General features: G+C 40.8%; 1 pseudogene; it reads left to right on the top strand.

The window, feature by feature from the left end:
- The first annotated feature begins 145 nt into the window (after positions 1-145).
- On the top strand, positions 146-25,756 carry LOC116055180 (annotated as a pseudogene).

Here is a 25,756-nt window from a genome sequence, read left to right as displayed (position 1 = left end):
TAGTTATTGTGTCCCTGTGATTATAGTACGTAATCATCTATACTCTGTTGATGAATAATATGAATGAATGAATAAATATAATCTTATCCTATGTGTTTTGACCTTAACCTCTTCCTCCACATGGTTTGATTATTTGTCTTTAGCGATGATCCTCTTCAGCTGTGTAAGTTTGTCCTACTACAAGCCAGGTGAAATGAAGAGCACCGTACAAGAGGTTAGTGTGACCCTTGGTGTGGATTTTCCAAATCCTTGCAAATCCTTACTCTCAATGAAAACATACAAACAACAATGGTTAATACTGATGACCTCAATTTATATTATTGCAGTGTGGCTAGATACCTGTGCTGTGAATCTTTCATTGAATACATGGTATATTTTTGTGTGGAAAATGGTTGTCTAATTTTTAAACAGATTATATTTTTAACCGAAAGACTAAGGTTCAAGTTCAATAGGTTTCACTCCAGTCCTTCAGTTCTGGCCTGGTTGAGTCAAAGACAACATTAACACTTTTCTGCTCTTGAAACAGGTCGACTGGGCCAAATGTTGGACAGAGAAAGTGGCCATATCACACCATATTTGAGATCACCTAAATTACATAACATAAAAGGCGAATGATAACCGATTGTATATAAAATACCTCTTTTATATACAATCAATTGAAAATGTCCCTCTGTATTGATGAGTAAACACAATAGTACTTTTGTATGTTAGAATTAGCATTGTTGTTTCTACTCTGTTTAACTGTATGTTTTTCTTTTATTGTGTATGGCCAGATAGTGGATGCCTTGATCTTTATTTACTTTATTGTGGAAATGCTCATCAAGATGATGGCCCTGGGAGTCTTTGGCTATAGAGGGAGTTACTTTAGCAACAACTGGTACAAGCTGGACTTCATCATCAACTGTGGAGAGTTAGTATTCCGCAATGCCTTTCTGTTTTTTCTTCCATCTGCTGATAAAGAACAGCAGTCACCTTAGGGAGACATCATATTTAATGTCCCAGTTTCTCCTGTGTTTAAAGACAACATACATAATAATTCACTCACAAATACAGCAAGGCTCTTAGTTTAAAACCAAAAAAAAACCCAAAACGTTTGGACAGCTTTGGTCAGACTGGCCTGACTTTTGCTTATATTTTAGAGAAGGAATTCCATAAAAAAAAAGTTTTTTAACCGTCAGCATCTCATGGCTTGTTTATGAACAGTTTTCATATTTAGCATTATAATGCTGTACATTTTGATTTTTGTAAATGAAATAACACAAAATAAAACTGTTGTCCCTGTTTCTGTCTGCAACTGTCCATTCAGGATGTTGGATTATATTTTGGAAACCTGTGGCATCCACTTGCAATTCTGTCAAGTGCTCTCTCCGTTGCGACTCATCAGCAGAGTACCAAGTAAGTCGACATTTCAACATTTTGCATTGGTCCTCAAAACTTATTTTTCAGTGTTTCCAAACGTACTACCTACAGTAAGTGCAATATGTAGTCATTTTAATATTGATAATTATATGAGTGAAAGCTTTCAAGCTTTCACTGTGAATCTTTCAACAGATGAGCACATGGTAGTCCTCCATCCAGATATCCGTTGTCATTCCGATCAAATTCACCTCAGCCAGAAAGTAATTTAGCTGCTCAACCAGCTTTGTGCGTTTCTCTGTTGCCAGCTCACGGCACCGTTTTGACACAGTGGTGGGTGGGGTCAGGCAGGACGTCTTTCGCTGCCACTGAACCATATGTAGCACCGACGTTAAAGGGGTGATAGAATGATTATATAGGGTATTTCACACTGTTCCTTAAGGTCTCCTAATAGGGTATATAACATTGGTTGGGCTGAAAATTGCTTTTCTTCCAAATATGGTATGCTCATGAATATTTAGATGAGCTGCGCGCTGATTGGTTTGAGCGAACCCCATAGACACCAACACATTGGAGACGAGACAGCAGGTCTCATATTTCAGGCACTGCAAAGTTATACGTTGTTTGTCGGGCTATTTCGTTATTAAATTCACTTCTGAGACTTTTTTATGCGAGAAATCAACTATATAAAGCTCAAATATGGGCCGTTTTACGAAAATTGATGGCTAATTGCAAATTTGGTAAGACGTGTCGGACTTTAGGAGCTCCACACAGTCTGACGAGAAAACGGCAACCTCCATACCCAGTGAAAGTCACCGTTTCTCGGTTACTGGACTACTGGGGCTCGGGGCTCCGCGGAGCTGGCTGGCTGCCAGCTGCCGGCATAACTAGAATATATTTAGTTTGAATTTCGTCACGCCACTTATATAACATATACCCCAAGGTCTTATAAAGCTAACAATGGTGTCCGATTTCAATTTAATGCATTTTTGTGAACATTAGCTAGGGATTTCGTTAGCTGCTACTGTCCCTTCAATCCTATGTGTACAGATCGCGGCTAGTTAGCTTCACTTTCGGCATAATTAAAGTATATTTACAGTTTGAATTTTGTCACGCCACTTATATAACATCTACCCCAAGGTCTTATAAAGCTAACAATGGTGTCCGATTTCAATTTAATGCATTTTTATGAACATTAGGGATTTCGTTAGCTGCTACTGTCCCTTCAATCCTATGGGTAAAGATCGCGGCTAGCTGCAGGCCCTGGAGCTCCATCAGGGCCTCGGCATTTTGTAGTCCAGCAACCCAGAAACGGTGACTTTGCGCGGGTATGGAGCGCCGCTGGCTTCCCTTTGTGACGGAGATCCAGCTAGCTCACAGCGAGTCTATGAAGTAGGACAGGCCGGGCGGCGAGGCAGCACCGGCCGCTTTCACGTAGCCCGCTGAGTTCCTGCTGAACTGCGACACACAGTCGGACAAAATTTGCAATTAGCCATCAATTTTCGTAAAACGGCCCATATTTGACCTCTACATAGTTGATTTCTCGCATAAAAAAGTCTCAGAAGTGAATTTATTAATTAATAATTAATTAAATAGCAGACCTCTGGAGATCTGCGTGACCTAGCTAGATTCAGAAGACTAAGCTGACCTCAGGTCAGTGGTGTAGCCTATGCAAATGTTGGGGCGTGACAAAGACTAGGAGTTGAGATGCTTTTTTCAGATTCGCCCGTTTTCAGCGGCAGTTTCAAAATGTGAGATTTGCAGAGGATAGGGGTATCAATGGGATTTTGACATGTATGTCCTATTTAACCACGAACTGTTGTTATTCAACTATGACAAGGCAAAATCGGTTTTGCATTCTATCACCCCTTTAAAAAGCTGCTGGGCCAACTCATTGAATGAGTTATCACGCTGATGTGACCGAGCCCGACCCGAACTCGAACATCATTTCTAAATATCTGTCCGTATCCATCCTCTAATAAGCGTATATTTCAATGAGAAGGCTAAAGACACAACTAGCCACATAAGATGTGAGTTCAAGTCCCAGAGGATAAAAGTATTATTAATCTGTACGTTATGCTGGACAGTGTAACCAGTATGTGTATGTAAGTGTACCTGTATGATCCAAGTTTACCATGTCAACAGAGTTTGAAACATGGTCAACTATCTGTCATGTATGTTTACTTTAAACAAGTGAACAAGTCGTGTGTGTGTGTGTGTGTGTGTGTGTGTGTGTGTGTGTGTGTGTGTTTGTTTGTTTGTTTGTTTGTTACAAAGTTTGAGTCAAAATAACTTCTGACGGCATCTTTTTGTGTACATCTGTGTAGGTATACTGGATGTGGTGACAGTACTCTTAGGCATCGTGCCCATGTTGGCAAATGTTCTGGTCGTCTACATCTTCGTCATACAAATCTTTGCCGTTGTGGGAGTCCAGCTGTGGGCGGGGCAGCTGCGCAACCGCTGCTTCCTGGGAGAGGACATTCCCACGTAAGGAAAATGCTTGTTCTGCTTTTGCAGTATTTGCATTTTATCTCTTCTCTCTGAGCTGCACTAACAATAACCAATTGTAAAAAAATCTGCCAATTATTTTCTTGATTTATTGATTATAGTTTGGTCAATCAATTGTCAAGAAATTGTAAAAAAAAAAAAAAATGCCCATGCTAATATCCCAGGACCAGAGGTGAATTTTTCAGAGAGCTTGTTTTTGCTGACCAACAGACAATATATATAGTAAATGTAGAAATAGAGTTAAAGCAATATCATGATATTGATAATAATGTGTTTCCTTTTTTAATGTATTAAAAGGCTTAGCAAGGCACTAACTAACATCAAATAATAATTATTGTCTGATATCTCACTGATATCAGGTTTTGGTATGTCTTCAAATTTCTCAATTATTTACTCTGTTGTATATGTATCATATATATGTATATGCATATATCAGTGTTGTAGTTGAGTCACCAACTGTTGAGTCTGAGTCAAGTCTCGAGTCCCCAGTGTTGTTCAAGACCGAGCCGAGACACCATTACCTCTTACACATAATTTAAACATAAAAGTAGTCAGAAACATCATCCAACTTCCGAGTCCTATTTCATGAATTTGAGTCCGATTTTATAAAATCCTTGAGTCCAAGTCCAAGTCATTAGTGCTGGAGTTCAGGTTGAGTCATATGTCCAGAGAATAGCGACTTGAGTCCGAGTCTTGGACTCAAGTACTCCATCACTGGCATATACAGTACTGTGCAAAAGTCTTAGGCAAGTGTGGAAAAAATGCTGTAAACTAAGAATGCTTTCATAAATATAAATAATGATGGTTTATTTTTATCAATTTACAAAATGCAAAGTGAGCGACCATAAAAACATCTAAATCACATCAATATTTGGTGTTACTACCCTTAGCCTTCAAACCAGCATCAATTCTTATAGGTACACTTGCAAAAAGTCAGGGAACGTTGAGGATCGTAGACGCAGTGGTCGGCCAAGGAAACGTTAGTGCAGCAGATGAAAAACACATCAAGCTTATTTCCCTTTGAAATCGGAAGATGTCCAGCAGTGCCATCAGCTCAGAACTGGCAGAAACCAAAAGCCATACCTCCGACATTGAAACAAGTGCTCAAAACAACTCAACTATGCACAAAAACATAGGAACTGGGGTGCAGAAAAATGGCTGCAGGTGCTCTGGACTGATGAGTCAAAATTTGAAATATTTGGCTGTAGCATAAGGCAGGTTGTTTGCGGTACAATAATGAGTGTCTGCAGGCAACAGTGAAGCATGGTGGAGGTTCCTTGCAAGTTTGGGGCTGCATTTCTGCAAATGGAGTTGGAGATTTGGTCAGGATTAATGGTGTCCTCAATGCCGAGAAATACAGGCAGATACTTATCCATCATGCAATACCATCAGGGAGGCGTATGATTGGCCCCAAATGTATTCTGCAGCAGGACAATGACCCCAAACATCCAGCCAAGGTCATTGAGAACTATCTTCAGCGTAAAGAAGAACAAGAAGTCCTGGAAGTGATGGCATGGCCCCCACAGAGCCCTGATCTCAGCATCATCGAGTCTGTCTGGGATAACATGAAGAGACAGAAGGATTTGAGGAAGCCTACATCCATAGAAGATCTGTGGTTAGTTCTCCAAGATGTTTGGAATAACCTACCAGCCGAGTTCCTTCAAAAACTGTGTGCAAGTGTAGAAGAATTGATGCTGTCTTGAAGGCAAAGGGTGGTCACACCAAATATAGATTTCTTCTGTCAGTTTACAGCATTTTTTCATACCTGCCTAAAACTTTTGCACAGTACTGTATATGTATCAAATATAACATGACCCACTGTATGTACATTTTCTTTTTTTCAACACATAGCACAAAAAAACTGTCATGTGAAATCTAGTAGCTATGTCATGATGTCGAGTGTATTAATTTCTAGCGTGTAAAAACTGTTGTTCTTTTTTCTATCCAGAAAGTACAACGTGTCCTTAAATCCATATTACATGAACAAGTATGGTGAAAAACTCCCATTTATCTGTTCGCCTGATGGCAAGAGCGGGATGCAACGCTGCCATGATGTGCCACCTTACAGCATAAATGGGGAAAACTGCTCATTGGCTGCTCACCACTATGCTTCAGCTGTAGAAGGGCTTGTCTCTATGGTGGCTGGGGCCAGTGCTAACGCCTGTGTCAACTGGAACATGTACTACAATGTCTGTCGGCCCGGGGACCACAACCCTTACATGGGAACAATTAGCTTCGACAACATTGGCTACGCCTGGATAACCATATTCCAGGTAACAAGGGCTTTTACTGTACATGTTCAGAAACATTTTAACTAAACTTTTAACTAGGAGCTTATTAAAATGTTGCCACATAATAATCATTTATTTTTTGTCACTCTCTGTCTACCTCCAGGTTGTCACACTGGAAGGATGGGCGGAGATCATGTTTTATATTATGGATGCTCATTCTTGGTGGAGTGTTTTATTTTTTGTACTCGTCACTGTTGTGAGTAGCCACTTGTCTTTGTTTTAGTTAACAACCATAGTATTTGACTATGTCTCAAAAAACAACTTCAAAATTATGTTTTGGTATTCTTCCATACTGGTAAATCTGGGCTACATAATACATAACTCTGGTTTAATAATTTCAGTAGCAACTATAAAAATCCAACAGAGGCAGCAAAATACATTGAAACTACATTTTGATTTGGTCCTCGATATCGGTCCCAATGCTACACGCACTAATGTGGGTCTTTTTTTAAATAGACCCACGCCGAACCCTTGTAGCATTCAATGAACCTACAATCAATGAAACACAAATTTTCACTGTAAGCCTGACTCGCTGCAGTTCTTAAAATAAACTGGAGAAAAAGCCATCTGTTAACTACAGATTTTAGTTAGATCCTCACATGTTTATGTAACACATTGTTTTACATACTCTGATGTAGAAAAATAAATAAAAGACAGACATAACCACCCTTAACTTGTCAACTTGAGTTGGGCCACTTGTAATGCTGTCATTTAGACAGAATTGTTTAAAAGCTTGTTGTGCTGCTCCTGAAACAGACTTATTGTTAACACTTAAATTAAGTAGCTAAATTAAATTGAGGGCAGTAATGGTTAAATCGATGGTACAATTATCTCAAAGCAGTTTTCGAACCCTTGCTCTAAATAGCAACTTGTTACTTCCCCACCAGATGGGCTCCTTTATCATGATGAACGTGTGTGCAGTCGTCATCGCCACCCAGTTCTCGGACAACATGAAACAAGAAACAGCAGAGCAGAGTGTCAGTGCTGTGGCTATCGCACGGCTCTGTGGCTAGTTAACTGGATGGCTGCAGGGGATCTCCCGTAAATACAACAGGTCAGTCACTGTATAAGATCTATATACAACCTGGAAGTCTTTTAAAGTAGCACTTACAACCTTTGTTGTGTTTGTGGTCAGATTTGTAGTTTGCAGTAATATCTGTGTGTATAACGGTAGAAGATTATGTCAGATGCATTATTCCCTCATGCTCAGGATGAAAGTAGATATAAATGCTTTCTTATGTTGTAGTACATGTAGTACTCGTTCAGGCAAAAGTTGGAAGCCTCTAGGTGGAAAAATTGAATTTCACCTATGCCCCGAGTTTGAAGTTAAATGTTCTCTGATTAAATATTCTTTGATTTTATGGGGTTCCATGCTCTGAGCATGGAACAGTTGAGTTTGCATTAGTTAATTTGTGTTTCTCACAATTTGACACCAAAAATGTTGAGAGCCCATTCCTAAAAGATGCAGATTCAAAAGCAAACACACGTCACACGCATGGACATTACCAGAGCAAAACATGTCTTAATTTAACCTGACAATTGACAATTGTTATTCATGTCCTTTTACCGATAGACTTCATAACAAGGTGCGTCCTCATGGTGGCAGCAGCAGGATTGATGACCCATTGGTGAGACTAGTCAACAACTTTCTACAGAACCGCCAGCAGCAGCAGCAGCAGCATTGTTGCCTATGTTAACTGACTACCTTTCTGTGACAGATCTTTCAGGTCTGGAGACCATTCATGAAAAAACTTAAGAGGACTGTCAACAGTAAACTCTTCGACCGATTGATCATGTTTGCTGTTTTCCTCAATATTGTCACCATAGCCATAGAGCATAATGACCAGGTGAGGAGCAAAGTGTTTCTGTCTGCTTACTATTTGTCTACGTCTCTGAATTTAATTTCAGGTGTGTGAGGTGAATGATAGACTGAGCAATTGAAAGGTTCAAAGCTTAACAGCAGTGGTTTGATGATAGTATTTTGTTATGCTGGGGATTAACAAAGAGGCTTTTTAAATTCTGCCCTAATCTTCCAACATTAAGAACCCCAAAGGGAATACTAGAATAGTAACTACTTTACTTTTCTTTCCTTCCTTCCTTCCTTTGCATTTCCACTTTCTTTTGCTTCTTCTCTCCATCTATACCCCTTCCTCGCTTTATTTCTTTCCATCCTCTCTTCCTACAGCCTAAGAAGTTGACAGATATGTTACAGATCAGTAACATTGTCTTCACCATTATATTTGTTGTGGAGTTGGTCTTAAAGCTGCTGGCTCTCACGTGGACATACTTTAGGTAAGGACTGGAACAACATCTTTGACTTTGTCATTGTTATCATCAGGTAATATGATCGCATGCAGTCTGACTTTATTGCTTTGTCCTGTAATACATGCCATTATTAAAATCCACATTATATCCCAATTTCCTTGTTTGGGGTTTGACTCTCATTGGAACCATGACACACAAAAACTGTTCAGGTATCACGCAAAATTCATTGTTTCTATTATACTTAACACGTAATACTTAACACTTAATACTGAGTCAGTGGACAACACTGACTCAGTATTGTGATACTAGTAACTTGTGTTAGTTTCAGACTAGATTAAGTAATATAGTGAACACAATATAACCTATAACCTCAACATACACTATATTAAAGACATGGTTGTTTGTGGTTTTCAGTTTGTGGGAGATAATATCTAAAGCAGACGGCCGGTTGTCAGTTCTGCGTGCATTTCGTCTGCTGCGGTTTTTGAGGCTGCTTCACTTCCTCCCTTACCTGAAGAGACAACTGCTCGTGCTGAAGAGGACCATGAAAGAGGCATCCACACTGCATGCTACTGCTGTTTGTCATCTTTATTTTCAGGCATGTACACACACAAATCCTTCCTCCCCATGTGTCTGTCTGTAGACATCTAATGTCACAGCCAATTCCAAATGATGCTGTTCTGTTACTATTATGATGATGATCACCCACAAGATGCATCTCAATGATTGTGCATGCATGTTCTTGGTACTCTGCAGTGTAATGGGTATGCACCTGTTTGGTGGTAAATTTTACTACGAGACGCAGCACGGAGAAGTCATCGTTGAGCAAAAACACTTTGACACCCTGCTCTGGGCCATGGTCACTGTGTTCCAGGTTAGTTTTTGACGTTATTATTCCATTCCATCATCATACAATTTGTGCCTCGATCTCTGTCTGTACTACTCTCTTTTAATAAATCTCTCAATCCAGATTCTGACTCAGGAGAACTGGAATCTGGTGATGTACAACGCCATGGCAACTACCTCCGAATGGGGCTGTATCTACTTTGTTGTGGTCATTATATTGGGAAAACATGTTCTTCTCAATATACTTGTGGGCATAGTGGTTCAGAGTTTCCAGGCTAGGGTAAGGACCTCTATCTTAGTTTTCTCCAAGAGCTAGCTGTTTTACACCAAACGTGGCTTTTAAGTATGGCACACTCAAACACTTACACCTATGCCAAACTCTATTTCCTGTTGTTGCAGCATTTCTCAGGTATGGATCAAGACTCTTCTCTCCCTTCCTGTGAGTCTACCAGTTCCACTCCGGAAATCTTGACCCCTGAAAACCCTGCACAGACAGATAACGATGACAGAAACGTAAGTTCCTAAGAGTGCAAACTGTGGTTTTAGAATCTATTGAGAGGTCTCTGAGATAGTACTTGGTGGTGAGTGACTTGTTTACTAATAGTTACAGTTTGGACACTTGAGGTGCTGTACTTGCTCAAACATACCCACCTTTGCTGTATTTTATGTTGACACAGGGCCCCTCAGGACCCAACCGAGGCCTCTCTCTCTCTGCTTGTTGGCCCAGCAGATTCAATGCGATTAACGCAGCCCCAGGAGAAGACTCTGCATCTACAGATACCAATGGGGACAATGTAAGTTCCTAATAGTGATAGTTTAAGAAGTCTGGTTTGGGACGTGAGAGATTTTACAAGGTTTTACACACAAAAATGCAGCAGAAAGTGACATGAACAAAGCCACTTTGGTCTCTTTGCCTATATTCTGAGCAGCATTTTGCTGGTATACCACCCCTCTGTAATGTTGCTGGTGGTTCTTTTAAGTATTTTCTTCATGCTTCGGATAAAGAGAGCCGGCTGATGTGTAACTCTTCACCCATGCAGAGATGTTTGAACTTGATCCAGAAAATGGTCAGCTGGTGCAAAGAACATGAAGAGTGTCATGTCAAGTCAAGTTGGATGTTTTGCATTTCATGAAACAAATAATATGTAATGAGTTTGATTATTTGTGATACAAACAGGCACGTTAAAAAGGAATCTCACTCTTCCCTTTAGGAGCGTTGGATCCTGAATACGGCCGGTTACGTATTCTCTGCTGTCTTCTTTGTAGAGATGCTCTTTAAGGTAAACATCAGATTTTTGTAACCGTAGAGGTCTACTGTGAAATGGCGTTTATTATTAACTACAATGTTTTCTTTGTTCTAATGAATATAGTTATTTCATGGCTTCTGAGCTGTTGAATGAACTTTCCAACCCCTGCTGGGTTGAGATCAGATACGAAAAATAAAGACAGATGTATAAGAGAAGAGCTCACATTTATTTAACTGACACCCTGCCTTTGACAATTCTTATTATTATTTAGTTTAGTTGTAATTTTGGACCAATCATTTTGTATCTTAAAATCTATTTCGTACGTCGGATTTTCAGGAGAATTTTAAAGAATCTGTAATACTGTATATTAAGTAATATGTTGGAATTGATGTGTTGTTACACCAGGTTATAGCTCTTGGTTTGCTGTTTGGGAAGGAGAGCTACTGCCGGTCTGCCTGGAATGCCGTGGATGGTTTTTTGGTGATTCTGTCTTTAGTCGACATCTTAGTCTCTCTGGTCAGTACAAGTGAAAAACGTATGCTGGGCGTGCTCAAAGTTTTGCACCTGCTACGCGCAATGCGCCCGCTGAGGTACATCATTAATTTGTGTGTGTGTACAGTACCGATGATTGTTTTCTGTTTGTGTGGGTTGATACCAGTGCTTATGTACATACATTGTTTTTGTGTCAGCATCCCATCTTATTTCATATTTGGGTCAGTTTGTGTTTGTACGTACATTTGCTGGATGTAACAAACATCTGTTTGTTTATGTTTGTGTGTTCCAGGGTGATCAAGCGAGCCCCAAAACTGAAGCTGGCTGTGGAAGCCCTGCTCGCCTTGGTTAAACCCATTGGGAACATCGTTCTTATTTGCTGCGCCTTCCTCTTTTTCTATGCCATTCTTGGGGTGCAGGTACTGTGGGGATGCACACTCACACACCCACGGATGCACACACACACACACACACACACACACACACACACACAGCTTATACGCTGACTGACAATCAAGCTGTGGAAATTAACAACATGACCCCTGGCCAGCACTCATAGTAAACACCTAGGAATTCACTCTTGTTATTCTTGGCATTGATAGTGACAGCTTTGATGCAGTAAAATAACACAACAGACACCCTGTCTCTGTCTTTTTCTTACACAAACGCTGTAGTTGTTCAAAGGGAAGTTCTTCTACTGTGTGGGTCAGGACACAAGAAACATCACCAACAAGACTGAATGTCTGTCGGCCAACTATCGCTGGGTACAAAAGGTGTCGACTTTGACAGCCTGCCTCAGGTATGGACTAACGCACAGGATGAGGATGAGACAGGGAGAGGGATGTAGGGTGGATATGAAAAGATTAGCATTCATGCCAGCATCTCCAAAAACAAATTAACTAGGTAGAAACTAGGAATTAAATAGATTCATCATGCTATTGCCACATTTTCAATTTAAAACAGAGGACTGAATGTTTATGGTGACATTGTACATTTAAAACAGTTTACATACGGTAAATCTGCATACTGTGTGTTATTTACTGTTCCCTCGCCCTCAATAGGTTTTTCATCCAGAAGCAGGTTTTTGCAGACGTGATCATTTTTTAATCAGAGGGGTTTTGTTTTTGGGACAACATTGGATCACTTGTTGAGACTACTAAATATGCATCTGCTACTGAAAACCACAGATTATTACAGAGAGAGAATTGTTTGCTAACATCGCACTAGCCGACGTGTTTGACTCTATGTTTGTTAGTTAGCTTAATATCTCAAAAACTGCTTATCAGATTGCAGTAAAATTTGGCTTAATTTTCCCAGGTTCCTTGGTTCTCGCCTTCTTGGTACACACCTCTTACAAATGTCATTTAATCGTCACCCAATATGGTTCATTTACCATATTAACCATTTTTGACTAACTGTAATGAATGTGTATTCTGTAACTAAACTTAAGAGCTAATTATATTAGGACCTGGATAATCGCTGTGTGTTGACTTAACAGTTATTTCTGTTTCCCATTCAGGCTCTGCAGTCCTTGTTTGTAATGTACTCTGAGGATGGCTGGGTGAACATTATGTATGATGGGCTGGATGCTGTGGGAGTAGATGAACAGGTATTTTTGCTGGCAGTGTGCCTGATTTATACTGTTTTACACTGTTATGTACATTGGAAGGGAAGCGAGAGATATTAAACGCAGATGTTGTTTTGCCCTCTTAAGATGGCAGTGTAATAAATTTGTTCTTTATTTTTCATTTCTTATACACAAGAAAATAAAATCTGATCTCTCTTTTCTTCTCTTCTCCTCTCAGCCTGTAACGAACTACAACGAATGGATGCTTGTTTATTTCATCACCTTCATGATTACCCAGTAAGCACACATACGTCGGCACGACGTATGCAATTGATCGCTTCGTCTGCAATTGATCGCGGGTCATAAAGAAGAATAATGAAGCATCGTTTATTGAGCGTCTGGAGGTCTTATTATGATCGCAATCTATACATCGCAGCGACGTATTAACTATGTCTGTGAGATGTAGGCCTATTAAAAGTTCCTCAGTTGTTCACGTGTCATTTGGAAGCATCGTTTAATGAGCGTCTGGACATCTTTACTACACACACTGTTGATGTGATGGACAGTGAATCTGAATTCTGCCCAGCAACTTTTAATGTGTTAGTGTGCTATTTTCTATAATAATCTGAACTTGTGTAAATTATCTTTGAATAGCCATATGTCTTCACATAGTAGACAATGGCAAAATAAATCAGAATGTTTTTTTGGTGAAGTGTAGGCTACCTTTGAATCATTTTTAATCATGTTAGTGAGGAGTAGGCCTATGTAATAATTTATATTTATATTCACAAACAGTAGCCTATTGAAGAATTTAATTTTCAAACCCTTTACCCTATTTATATTAGACTGAAACAGACAAATAATTGTTAACGCTTTAAATTGTGTTCTATTGAAAGGATCTAGCTACATGCTAACGAGAGCTCGACTCGGCGGAAGCATAAATACTTCAGCGCGGAAGGATACATGAGTGAATAGACAGTGATCCAACTGTCAGTCTCTGTCAGTGTCGATCAAAGTCGGGAGGATGGCGCTTGGACATTTAGCAACGGAGGATTTAATCACGGGCTTACTTCGTTTTGGAATAAAGGTCACTGAAGAGGAGCGAAGTAAATTCAAAGGTAAATTATGTGCATTTTTAATCTGTGTTTGTGGTGTTAATATTCAAAGTTGGAAGTTAACTTTACCGTTAGCACTAGCCAAGTTCATACTCTGTCAACATTAGCTAGCTACACTCGACATTGATGATTGCCATTATTAACGTTAACAGGTTAGTTAGTTAAAACATTAGCAGTATTATGTCCCATATTGCCATTCTACATGTTACGACATGGTACTTAGCTAGCTAACGGTACTTAGCTACAGATGACCATCGAGCTAGCTAGCTAACATTAACGTTAGCTATAAAACTACTGCGTCAGAGGAGAAAAAAGCGTTTTTGCCGCCAAAAACTCTTTTCTTCTGACTTACGTTAACGCTAGCTATAAAACGTTAGATGGACTGCGTCAGAGGAGAACTATAAAAAGCGTCTTTGCCGCCTAAGTCTTTTGTTCTGAAATATATGTTAATGGTAAAGCAAAGCCATTTGGGCGGAATGTGACTATCTGTAGCCAGTGAGGGTTTGAAATGATGATTTATTCTTTGTTTTGTCGTCAAACTGTCTTAGAACATTTTCGTAAAACCATGTAATGTTAACGTTAATTAACCTACAAAGACTAACGTCAAGTTACAACACCAGTCACGTTAACGTTAACTGACAGAACCGACCAACGGTTAACCTCCCTTTCGAGTAGCTAGCTAAGCTTAACATTTAATGTTAGCTAGCTAGCTGCTGTTTTCAAAATAACCCGATTATTATCATTAATAAAAAAAGTAAGATAGGTCTAACGTTACGTTATATTAATATAGTGTGTGTGTGAGAGAGAGAGAGAGAGAGAGACACTTTTCCAGCGTCTCTAATGAGGCACGCCTAAATACTTTTTTTTTTTTTTTTTTTAAAGATTATTTTTTGGGCATTTTAGGCCTTTAATAGACAGGACAGCTGAAGACATGAAAGGGAATGACATGCAGCAAAGGGCCGCACGTCGGAGTCAAACCCACGGCCGCTGCGTCGAGGAGTAAACCTCTATATATATGGGCGCCCGCTTTACCAACTGAGCTATCTGGGCACCCTACTTTGTGTTTTTATATGGATATTAGGTCCGGACCAAACGGAGGATGATAGAGAAGCGTGATTGCATAATGTGCCTTTTAAATGTGTAACGTTACATTATGCTGTTACCACAGTGGTGGTTAACATTGCTGTTTTTCTTTTCTGTATTGTACGTTAGATAATGAAGTTGACGGAGAAACAGTGGACTATGGATTGACAGAGGATGGTTTCATACCTCTTTGAAGGATCGTTTAAGAAGCAAGCCAAATTCAACCGATTTGTACAGCAGTGGAAAGAAACCGTGACACTAACCGTTGAGCCTGTCCCGGTACATTCAGAGATGGCTACAGTGGAATCAAGGTACCGGTAACAGTAATGTTATGTGATTGTTATAACATTAGGCCCAAGTAGAACCATAACTCTATAATCTCATAGACATATAAATAATATAAAATGTAAAGGTTACTACTGAAGAAGTTTTTATCTGGATCTGAATTCACCTGGCTGTACACACTGTAATGCTCATATATGAGCTTCATTCTCCTCGACATGTTTATTGGTGTAATGGTGGAGACCTTCCACCAGTGTCAGCAGGATCAAAAAAAAAGCAGCTTTACAAGCGTTACCACAAGAGGCCGAAGTATCACAGGACCAGCGCGAGGGTAAGGAGAATTAAGTAGGCTGTTAGTTATCTATTTTTCCAAGCTTCACATTTCAGAGTCTACTGTAAAAAAAATGAAACTGAAAGCCTGGTTAGGTCACGCAAACAGTGGCTGATCACGAAGGTTTGATGCATGTATTGGGACAGGTCGTGTACAGTCATCAGAGCTGTATTGTTAAAAACAGCTGAGAGCTGCAGCTGGAAATAATGTTGATGAGAGCGATGAGAATGAATCAAAACAAAGTTAATTAGCTGAAAGATGTTAAAATGCTGCTTAGACTTTAGGGGAACTGCAGTATCGTGTGATAATTATCTGTGGGTGCATCACAACAAGCGACTCCTTTCACATACACACATTTGATCATTTTTTTGGGCATTTTTAGGCTTCTATTTTCACAGGACAGATGAAGACATGAAAGGGGAGAGAGAGGGGGAATGACATGCAGCAAAGGGCCGCGGGTCGGAGCCGAAACCCGCAAACCGCTGCGTCAAGGAGTAAACCTCTATCAGGGGTGTGACTCTTCGGAAATTTTCCGACCTGAAAATGAAGCTCTCGTAAATCATGCAAATCCGCAAATTTTTCGGGTCGGGCGTATTGGTAAACATAATGACCGGTCACTGCTGGCAACCTTCTTACATACCTGCAAACTAGCTTTTCGGCGAAAATCGCCGTTTTGAATGGGGAAAATGTCATCCACATGAATCGTGTAGATCCGAAGAGGGTTTTTTGGGGGGGGGGAGTCCAATCCGAGACTTCCGTGCCTTAATGACCGTTATCTATCGGACCGTGGATTTCGGTGCCTCTTAAATGCCTGCGCTTCTCTCTGATGCTTCGCAAACGGACGTTAGAGGCAACTGAAACATCGCCGCACGGGACGCTAGTTAACACTACACTCGACATCAGGTAACGTTAGCCTGCCGTTAGCTAGCAGCTGGAGTAAACACGGTTACAATGCTGACAGCTAAACGGTGTAAAAGTTAGTCTTTATGTCACTGTGTAGGATTCCAACAACAGTCTGCTGCTGCCGCTGTCTGAAAAACAACACAGCCTCGCCTCGCCAGCCTCATGGTGCATTCAAAGTTGTTGTAAAATACCCTTTTCCCATCCAGTAGTTGTTTAACAGGAATTTACTGGTGAAATAAGTTATTGTTATTAAATTTTTAATAAATTATTTAATTTTGACCCTGTGGCCTTAGCAATAAACACGCCGACTGTCGTTTTGTGCTCCTTTTATTTTTTTTTTTTTAGATCAACTTTTTATTGTTTTATATTTTTGAACAGACAAATACAATTGAACAAGGTGCTCCTTTTCAAAAAAGAAAATTATATATATATTAAAAAAAACGGTGCTATATATTATATATATATATATATATATATATATATATAGCACCGTTTTAGAAGTATCGTTTTAGCACCGGGAAAATGTTGTTTTCCCTTTGGGGGGGGGAGGGGGGTGTCACCTTTTTCAGCCCTTCTGAGTTTGCAGGTACATTCTTAACTGAAGCCGACAGCGGGACAATATTTTTATTTTATGTTGGCAATGCAAGCTAAAGCCACGTAGCAGATGACGTTGAGAAGTTGCAGTGAGGAATATTTTAGGAGCACCATTTTCAGCAGTGCAGAAAGGTAGTGGCCCACACTAACTTAGTGTTGAGCCGGGAAACATGGCTAAAAGAGCTCTACAGCGAACAGATGTGCTGAGCGAGCCGTCAGTCGGTGGAAGCTAACAGAAGCTAGCTGGCGTAAGCTGACAACTGACCAACGCTACTAAGTGATCGGCGGAGACAGGGAGTACATGTTTTTGAAAGAGTCCGGTAGTCATGGCAGACTGCTGGCGCTGGCGTCAGCAGAGCTCTGCTGGAACTCTGACTGCTGTCTGTCTGCGCAGCCGTCTGACGGCATCAGTATTAAGTTGACACAGTTTCATTAGCGGTTAAAAACGTCTCGTTATTGCGTTAAATAGTAGTCTAATTAGGTACAGTTGGTTTTAACGCCTGGTGCGAAGCGTAGGCCTATAGGAGTACACATGAAAACCCTGAACAAGCAGCGTCACTCTGCTCCATTTTTCTGCTGTGCCCCATTCACGTAGTAGTTTTACACTATGTAGGTTAAACTCTGCAATTAATCCACAGTTCACATGTATGTATGAACTGTGGTGGTCCGTTACACTGTAGGCTATATTCAACATCACTGATTAAGTAGCCTAAGTCAATCCTACATTTTTCAACTTGGGAGCAAAACATGCTCCTTGGGGGAAAAAAGTTACCATAAAGCCCTGTTCATGCTAATTAAACAACTGGACCTTGGGGTAAAGTGTTGTATCTGGCCCATGTCCCGGATGTGAAAGCCCCCTTACTGGACTACTGAATATAATAATATTCCATTATATTTTGTATTTTGAATTGTTACCAGCCACCAGAATTTCGGCTGGTGTCATGGTTGCAGTGTATATTTTTTTGCTTTTTTGTCCTTTGCCAATCACACCTATTCTCTATATATGTGCGCCTGCTCTACCAACCGAGCTATAACCCAGCCACGATTTTGATCATATCATATTTGATCTAAATGTTTTGAGTGTTTGTTACAAATTTCTCTCCCTTTCTCTGTCTGTGTTTATCTGCATCTGTGTTTATCTGCATCTGTGTGTGTGTGTGTGTGTGTGTGTGTGTGTGTGTGTGTGTGTGTGTGTGTGTGTGCGCGCGTAGACATGCATGTTTCAGAGCCTGAGCAGATTCCATATTACGAACATTACTCCTCTACTCGTCGGTCTATCCACACTTTTTGTACCAGTAACTTCCTGGACCTCTTCATGGCTGCCATAATTTTCCTCAGTGTCTTTAATGATGGCTTTCCAACATTATGATCAACCTCTGGTAAATACACACACACACACACACACAATCACAATCACAATCACTGAGTACATCTTATAACTGATACCAAAAACAAATTTGCATTGACTGTGGGGGGATAGAAATAAACCTCTGTGTGTGTGTGTGTGTGTGTGTGTGTGTGTGTGTGTGTGTGTGTGTGTGTTTAGTATGTAGAGAAGATTACAGACTATTCCTACTATGTGTTCACCGTCATCCTGATCATCGAAGTCCTGCTAAAGCTTGTGGCGTTTGGCTTACTGAGGTTCATACAAAGCAGGTAACACACTAGAATAAGTGAGAATTGAATGTCCTTATTTGCTTTTGAATGTTGGTATTGCTGGTGCCTAAAGTGTTGCATGACTTTGTCTGTATGTGTTTAGATGGAATCTGCTGGACATCGCTGTCGTCTTGATTTCCATAATGAGTATTATTTTACACGAGATGGATATGTCAGACTCAATTCCTATTAATCCCAGCATCCTTAGAGTCTGTAGAGTACTCAGACTAGCACAAGGTATACACATACACACTCGACAAAGGGAAATCTTTTTAGCTGTAAAGGTATCTTTAGGTGAAAAATGTCTAATTAAGTGTGTGTGTGTGTGTGTGTGTGTGTGTGTGTGTGTGTTGTGTAGTGTATGCTCATATACAAAGTTATTCACACAACTCCTGTGTCTCACTTCAGTGCTGAAGGCCAAAAAGATACGAGTTCTGCTGAAAACCATTATCAAGACGCTGTCACAGGTAAAACACTTTTTGTCCGATTCATCATAAATATAAAGTGACTATGAATGATTTTGTTTGCACTATGCAGATTGTGACCATAATGTATCTGTTTATGCCCTGTTTGCAGTTAGTGTTTTTTTATTAAATTTGCATTTAAAGGAATATTGACAGTGCTTTACAACTAAGGGTGTGACCGAAATTAAGTCACAATCTCCAACTTCGAATTAAAAAATGGAATTGTCGATGCTGCCACGCCCCCATGTCATGTCCAGTCGGCTTGCCAAGCGGAAAATAACACACGTGTTGAAGTGCTGTGAGTCAACCTCCTTTAATTTAGCTACAGCCAGTCAAAAGATAGCATGGAAACTACAGATGCAGGAGACCCATCGACAGAACTTGAAACCCCTCTTTCACGGTGTGGAAGTATTTTGGATTTCCAGTTATGAATTATGTTGACAGCGTTCGTGTTGTCGACAAAAAAGCTACAGTTTGCAAGCTCTGCTATGTGCGTGTAACATATTCTTCCACTGGCAGCACGAGTAACATGGCAGCTGTATTCTCATTAACGTAACAATCTGCTAGAAACAGGTTTGCTTTAAACTGCTAAAATAGCAGTGATAGGCAGCACAGTTTGGCTTAGTTATCAATGCCGTTAGCATCGTGGCTAACACTTTTGTTTTTGCTAGCACCGTTAGCCTTTACAACAGAGCTGCTTCAATACACTTGTTAGATAATTGTTTCATTACAGAGTTCTCTGTTGATTTGTGTTTGTCACTGTGTGCTCGTGGTGGAAAATGAATGTAAACAGACAGTGGCGTGTCGGAAATGCAATGCGCTGTGACGTAGGTCCCCTTCAAGACCAGGCTAATGTTGGTAGTCCCTCTAGTGGACAGAACGTGTAACAACAACCACATGCTTATAGTGGCATTGACAATGCATAAGCCTCAGTAGTGTAGTACATATTAATAACAGGCTGCATTTGAGCATTAAATCTTCGAATATTATTCAAATAATGGCATAGCAACCTGTGCTTTAAAAAAAATTGTGACCTCAGAATCGAAAATTTAAGCGAATCGAGGATTTGTAGAATCGTGACACCCCTATTTGCAACTAAACAGACACATTAAAGGGGTGATAGAATGATTGTATAGGGTATTTCACACTGTTCCTTAAGGTCTCCTAATAGGGTATGTAACATTGATTGGGCTGAAATATGCCCGGTTGCTATTTTATGGGCCCTTATGCATCCCTGTGTTTTGGCCCTATTTGGAACGAGAGCTTTTCTTCCAATTGAATATTTGATGAGCTGCGCGCTGATTGGTTGAGGAACCACATACAGATACATTGGAGACGAGACAGCAGGTCTCATATTTCAGACACTGAAATGTTTCGTTACTAAATTCACTTCTGAGACTTTTTTACTGACGTCAAAAGGCCTTAGTCTCGCTGGCGCGCCAGGATTTGAGGTGCGCGAGCAGAGAGCGCGCACCACACTTTTTCAGCGGCGCGCGACAAAGTGGAAACAAGAGGCCTGAGCGAGTTCGCCGACAACCGAATGCCAGGACTCTCAGAGTGACTGCAAGTCTCTCTTGTAAACTTACTGGGTTAAGATGAGTTATTTTATGGTGAATGAAAGGCTTGATCCGACGAAGTAGGTCATCGAATCAAAGCATTGCCAGTTATGCCGTTGTTTACCTTTTTCTTCTTCTTCTAGTCCTTAGAAATAGCAAAGTCGGTAGCCTTTCCTCATTAGCGCCACCTCTGTTCAGGAGAATAATGCAGAAAGACTGCAACTAGTGTCGCGACCACCACGCGCGAGTATAAACAGTTACGGCGATCCCATGACGTCACATTTGCACGCGCCAGGTTGGGAACGGCCAGCGTACTGAACGTTTAAGTGTCTTGCTCAGGGACACATTGGTTGATGTATCGCAGTGCAATCGAACTCAGGTCTCCCACACCAAAGGCATGTGTCATATCCACTGCCATCACCACCCCGGCATGGCATGTCTGTATTGATAGCCTGTCTCAAAAAAAGGCTTGTAGTTCCATCAAGTTGAGGTACATAAAGTTTGCTGTGTGGAGGAGCTAATAGGCATTTTGATTTCAGGTTGGAAATATTTGTCTACTCTTTGCATTCTTCTTCTTCATCTAGGCTAGGTCAGTCACACTACTAGCATAACATACACATACATCTAAAGGATTTTATTTGAAAATTAAACATGTCCATGGTGCATAAAAATCACTTCTGTATGTCTGTGTTGTTTGCCTCTGTGTCAATCAGAATGCACCGACGATGACGTTTGCCTGGGTTTACATCGACACACCAACTTCAAACACTTTGGGATGGCCCTGCTCACGCTCTACCAAGTGTGCACCGGAGACAACTGGAGCGGGATTATGGCAGTATGTACACACTCATGCATGCAGATACACACCAGCTCTATATATTTATTATACCCAAACCACTGAGAAAGCACTTTTATATGAGATAATCAATAACCCGCAATTGCAAGCATTGAATTTGAGGGCTGGTATCACACTGATGATGACCATGGCAACTTGCCAACAAAATGCCATATTTAATCGATTAAAATATATTATTTGTTCAGTTTAATACTGATGCATTCATTTGGAACTGCAAACACCTTCATCATGGGTGTCTGGTTACACTGTCCAGGTATTCTGAATGTGACCTTCCAGCCAATGAGAGAGGGATCACTCTAAAGTGTGATGTGATGGACGATGTGCTGGGTTGTTTAAAAGTGTGTGATATGTTCTACTAGTTGGAGTTTGTATTCAGTGCACAGCATGAGGTTTGAAGTCCAAGTCCCTATTTCTCCATTAAAGACATGTGTTTATTTTATGGATCTAGGATATTCTAATATGTTTCCATTCATTTTCTGGGAAGTGTCCTGGAAAGAATCTTTTCTAAGTTTGGTTCTAATTATAGGAAAGATGGAGACAGTATTCAGTTGGTACACTGATTTATTTCAGTTAAATGCTTTAGTGTAACATCGGGAGTGTTTTAGTCACAGCAGGAAATTATTAGTAAATTACAGACCCATTAAATAAAGTGTTGCAATAATGTTGTATCCCAAGAAGTTGTTTGTTTTGTTTATTTTCTGAATGTTTTAATAGACATATTTTAAGTTTCTTATTGTCAGATTTAACGGTTACCAGTCAAGATTTCAGAGTAAGAAAGATTTTGTAATGGTGCCTCAGTCTTTGTGCCTCTTTTTTCATTTCTGAATCTTGCTCTGTGCTTCTCAAGGACACATTGAGGCAATGCCGTCCCAACGATGATGGCTGTTTGAGCTACTTGTACTGGGTCTCTCCAATCTACTTCTCCAGTTTTGTGGTTATGGCCCAGTTTGTGCTGGTAAACCTGGTGGTGGCAGCGATCATGCAAGCTCTGGAGGACAGCCACGAGGTACAGTTCTTACAAATGCACAGACCAAGAAAGCACACAAACATATAGCCATCAGTTAATAACAACAGCTGTATAGCTTTGTTTTACGGGTCTGTAATGTCCCTTACATTTTCTCAACGATTTCATATGAAGTTTCCTGGAAAGAGCTATGTAATCTGGTACTAATTATAGGGAAGTATAGGCATTGTCTTTATTTTTTTCTACATACAATTAATTCCAAATTAATAGTGGTACACAGAAGGTCAACTGAACATGAAAACATTTAAAATGTATAGTCATGCATGCATATATGAAGAGTAAAGTTTTCAATAATAAATGAAAAATGAATTCATATTTATGTGGGCCTAAATTTAGCTTTTCTTTCAAGGAATTTCCTCTTAAAATCAACTCCAGCTTATAAAGTCAAAACAAGTAAGCACATTCTATTTTTTCTATAATAAGTACCAAATTAAATAAAAGACTATTTTCTTGCTGTAACGTGTTATACAGACAGCATTGAGGACACATTTGCATCAGGATCAGTCAGTCAGTTTCAGGGTGAAAAAAAAACAGTGGGAACAATATTGTTGTTGTCGTTGTTGTTAGTCTGATTAATCCACTGAAAACATAATCCCCCCCGAAGACTGTTATAAGAGAACTCTGGGCAATTTTTACGTTAATCTTGATCGCTATACGTATGTGAGTACTGTCGATATCAAACCCAAAACACCAAAATCGGTGCTAGCAACATGGAGCTGCTGCAGCTAATGCTGAGATCTCACACTTAGCTAGAACGGCAGTTTTGGGGGCATAAGATAAAGAGAGCCTTTAAGATGCCTTTGTGCCTCTTAGCAGCCACAAAATGCAATTAAAATGTCTGTGCAACATGAACAGGGCCCTTACAAGACAGCAAGATGCGTTTTCAACCTATTTCTGTTTTCTACCCTGTTAGCTGCTATCTGCCGTCTGGGATGAGTGAGTGTGTTCAGCCAGGCTTCAGTAATAATCATCACGCAGCAGTTCTGTGTGTATTTGTAGCATATATATCCATTTTGTGTGCGATCCATCTGGCGTTGGTGAATAGTAGTCTCTGCAGTGGCGAACTGTGTGTTAGTTGCCTTAGCCAGGCTAGCAGGCCCAACCGGCATCCTTCTACTTTCTCCCCGCCTTCCCCACCTGCCGCGGCCGACAACAATCCACGGGCGCCCGCTGGTCTGGTGGATGTCCTCCAGAGGATAGTTCATGCTTTCGCGGCGAAATTTTTGCAGCGAAAAAAAGTTTATTTCCCCCTCAAAAATAGGTAATTGAGCACTGTAGTGGTTATGATCATATCAGTGACTATGTAACTACATGTAAAGGGGCCAAATGATGCCTGTTTCTTGTAAAGTAATGGCGTTTTTCCATTACATGGTACCTGCTCGACTCGACACACTGTGCGTCCGTTTTCCATTGCGGATTTTAGTACCGCCTCAGCGTGGCTGGTCGTTATGCCGTATCGATGCACACACCCACGCACAAGTATAAACATCAGGCCACTTGAGTTTGTTTTACAGTTCTGTGGAAGCTCCACGCAGAGCTTTCGCCGTAGCCTGTGCAGCCTATGTAAAAGTGGCCTGATGTTTATACTTGTGCGCTGGTGTGTGCGTGGAGCCGGCCATGTGTGTGTGTAGTTAGGCTACGGCGAAAGCTCTGCCGGAGCCTCCGCAGAACTGTAAACAAGCGGCGCTTGTTACTACTGTGACCTAACGCGACACACACACACAGAACGTCGAAGGTGTGTGTTGCCAGAAGACACATTTCGTTTCAAATTAAGCTGGAGGCAGCAAAAAAAAACAGCTGGCTAAACTGTTTAAAAATAGCGGGTTTGTTCAGGACACCCGTCTGTCGCTTTCACGTCACCTTTTCGGCTCGCCTCAGCTCGCTTGGAACCTCGACTGAGGAGGTACTAAAAAAAGTACCTGTTAGCAGGTACCAGGTACTTTTTTTCGTAGTGGAAAACCAAAAAAGGCGAGTAGAGGCGAGTCGAGCTGGTACCGTGTAATGGAAAAGCGCCATAACAGTGTTACAGAAGGCTAGCTCTAGCTCCATAGTTACCTTACTCCAAGCTTCTTCCCTTGTGAACACCTCCGCTCTTCACTCTTCACACACTACGCTCCGATCTGCACACTGCTGTTTACCTTTTCCTGCTACAGCTGAATTCCCGCGGGACTTCAGCGCAAGACTACAGCCAGCCTTCTGTAACGCTGTTACTTTACAAGAAACAGGCATCATTTGGCCCGTTTCCATGTAGTTACATAGTCACTGATATGATCATAACCACTACAGTGCTCAATTACCTATTTTTGAGGGGGAAATAAACTTTTTTCGCCGCAAAAATTTCACCGCAAAAGCATGAACTGTCCTCTGGAGGACATCCACCAGACCAGCGGGCGCCCGTGGATTGTTGTCGGCCGCGGCGGAGAAGGCGGGGAGGAAGTAGAAGGATGCCGGTTGGGCCTGCTAGCCTGGCTAAGGCAACTAACACAGTTCGCCACTGCAGAGACTACTATTCACCAACGCCAGATGGATCGCACACAAACTGGGTAGATATGCTACAAATACACACAGAACTGCTGAAGCCTGAGTGAACACACTCACTCATCCCAGACGGCAGATAGCAGCTAACAGGGTAGGTGAATTTAAACAATGTCTGAGTTGAAAACGCATCTTGTTGTCATGTAAGGGCCCTGTTCATGTTGCACAGACATTTTAAGAGGCACAAAGGCACTCTTTATCTTATGCCCCCAAAACTGCTGTTCTAGCTAAGTGGGAGATCTCGGCATTAGCTGCAGCAGCTCCATGTTGCTAGCACCGATTCGGCTCGTTTCTTTTGCTATCGACAGTACTCACATACGTATAGCGATCAAGATTAACGTAAAAATTGCCCGGAGTTCTCCTTTAAGTGCATTCAGTGGATTATCAAGAGTAACAGGGACGCTGATTTTTGAAATGTAATTGATCAAACTGACCCTGTACAAACTCAAACCGGCTAAATCCTAAACTTCTAAAAACAGTTCGAAGACAAGATTCTGCAAGACTTAACATAATAGTAATGATAATAATAAACCATCTTTGATTTCTTACTTTGAGATTGAAATACAATTAAGTAATAGAAGAATATTTTAATGTTTCATAACAAACCTACTAACTTCTGTCTCCCCCTGGAGGAGGAAGAAGAACTGGAGCGTGAGTGGGCCGTGCTGTCTTCAGGCCAGAGTGTCGGAGCCAGATCCAGCCACAGCAACTCAGAGGGATCCTCAGAGTGCCGCCACAGACAGACATGAATTTTGGTATAAGCAGTTGTGTTCTTTTGTTTGTAC

The sequence above is a fragment of the Sander lucioperca genome, chromosome 11 (assembly GCF_008315115.2).
Source record: "Sander lucioperca isolate FBNREF2018 chromosome 11, SLUC_FBN_1.2, whole genome shotgun sequence".
NCBI lineage: Eukaryota > Metazoa > Chordata > Actinopteri > Perciformes > Percidae > Sander > Sander lucioperca.
This window is presented reverse-complemented; position numbering and strand designations above follow the sequence as displayed.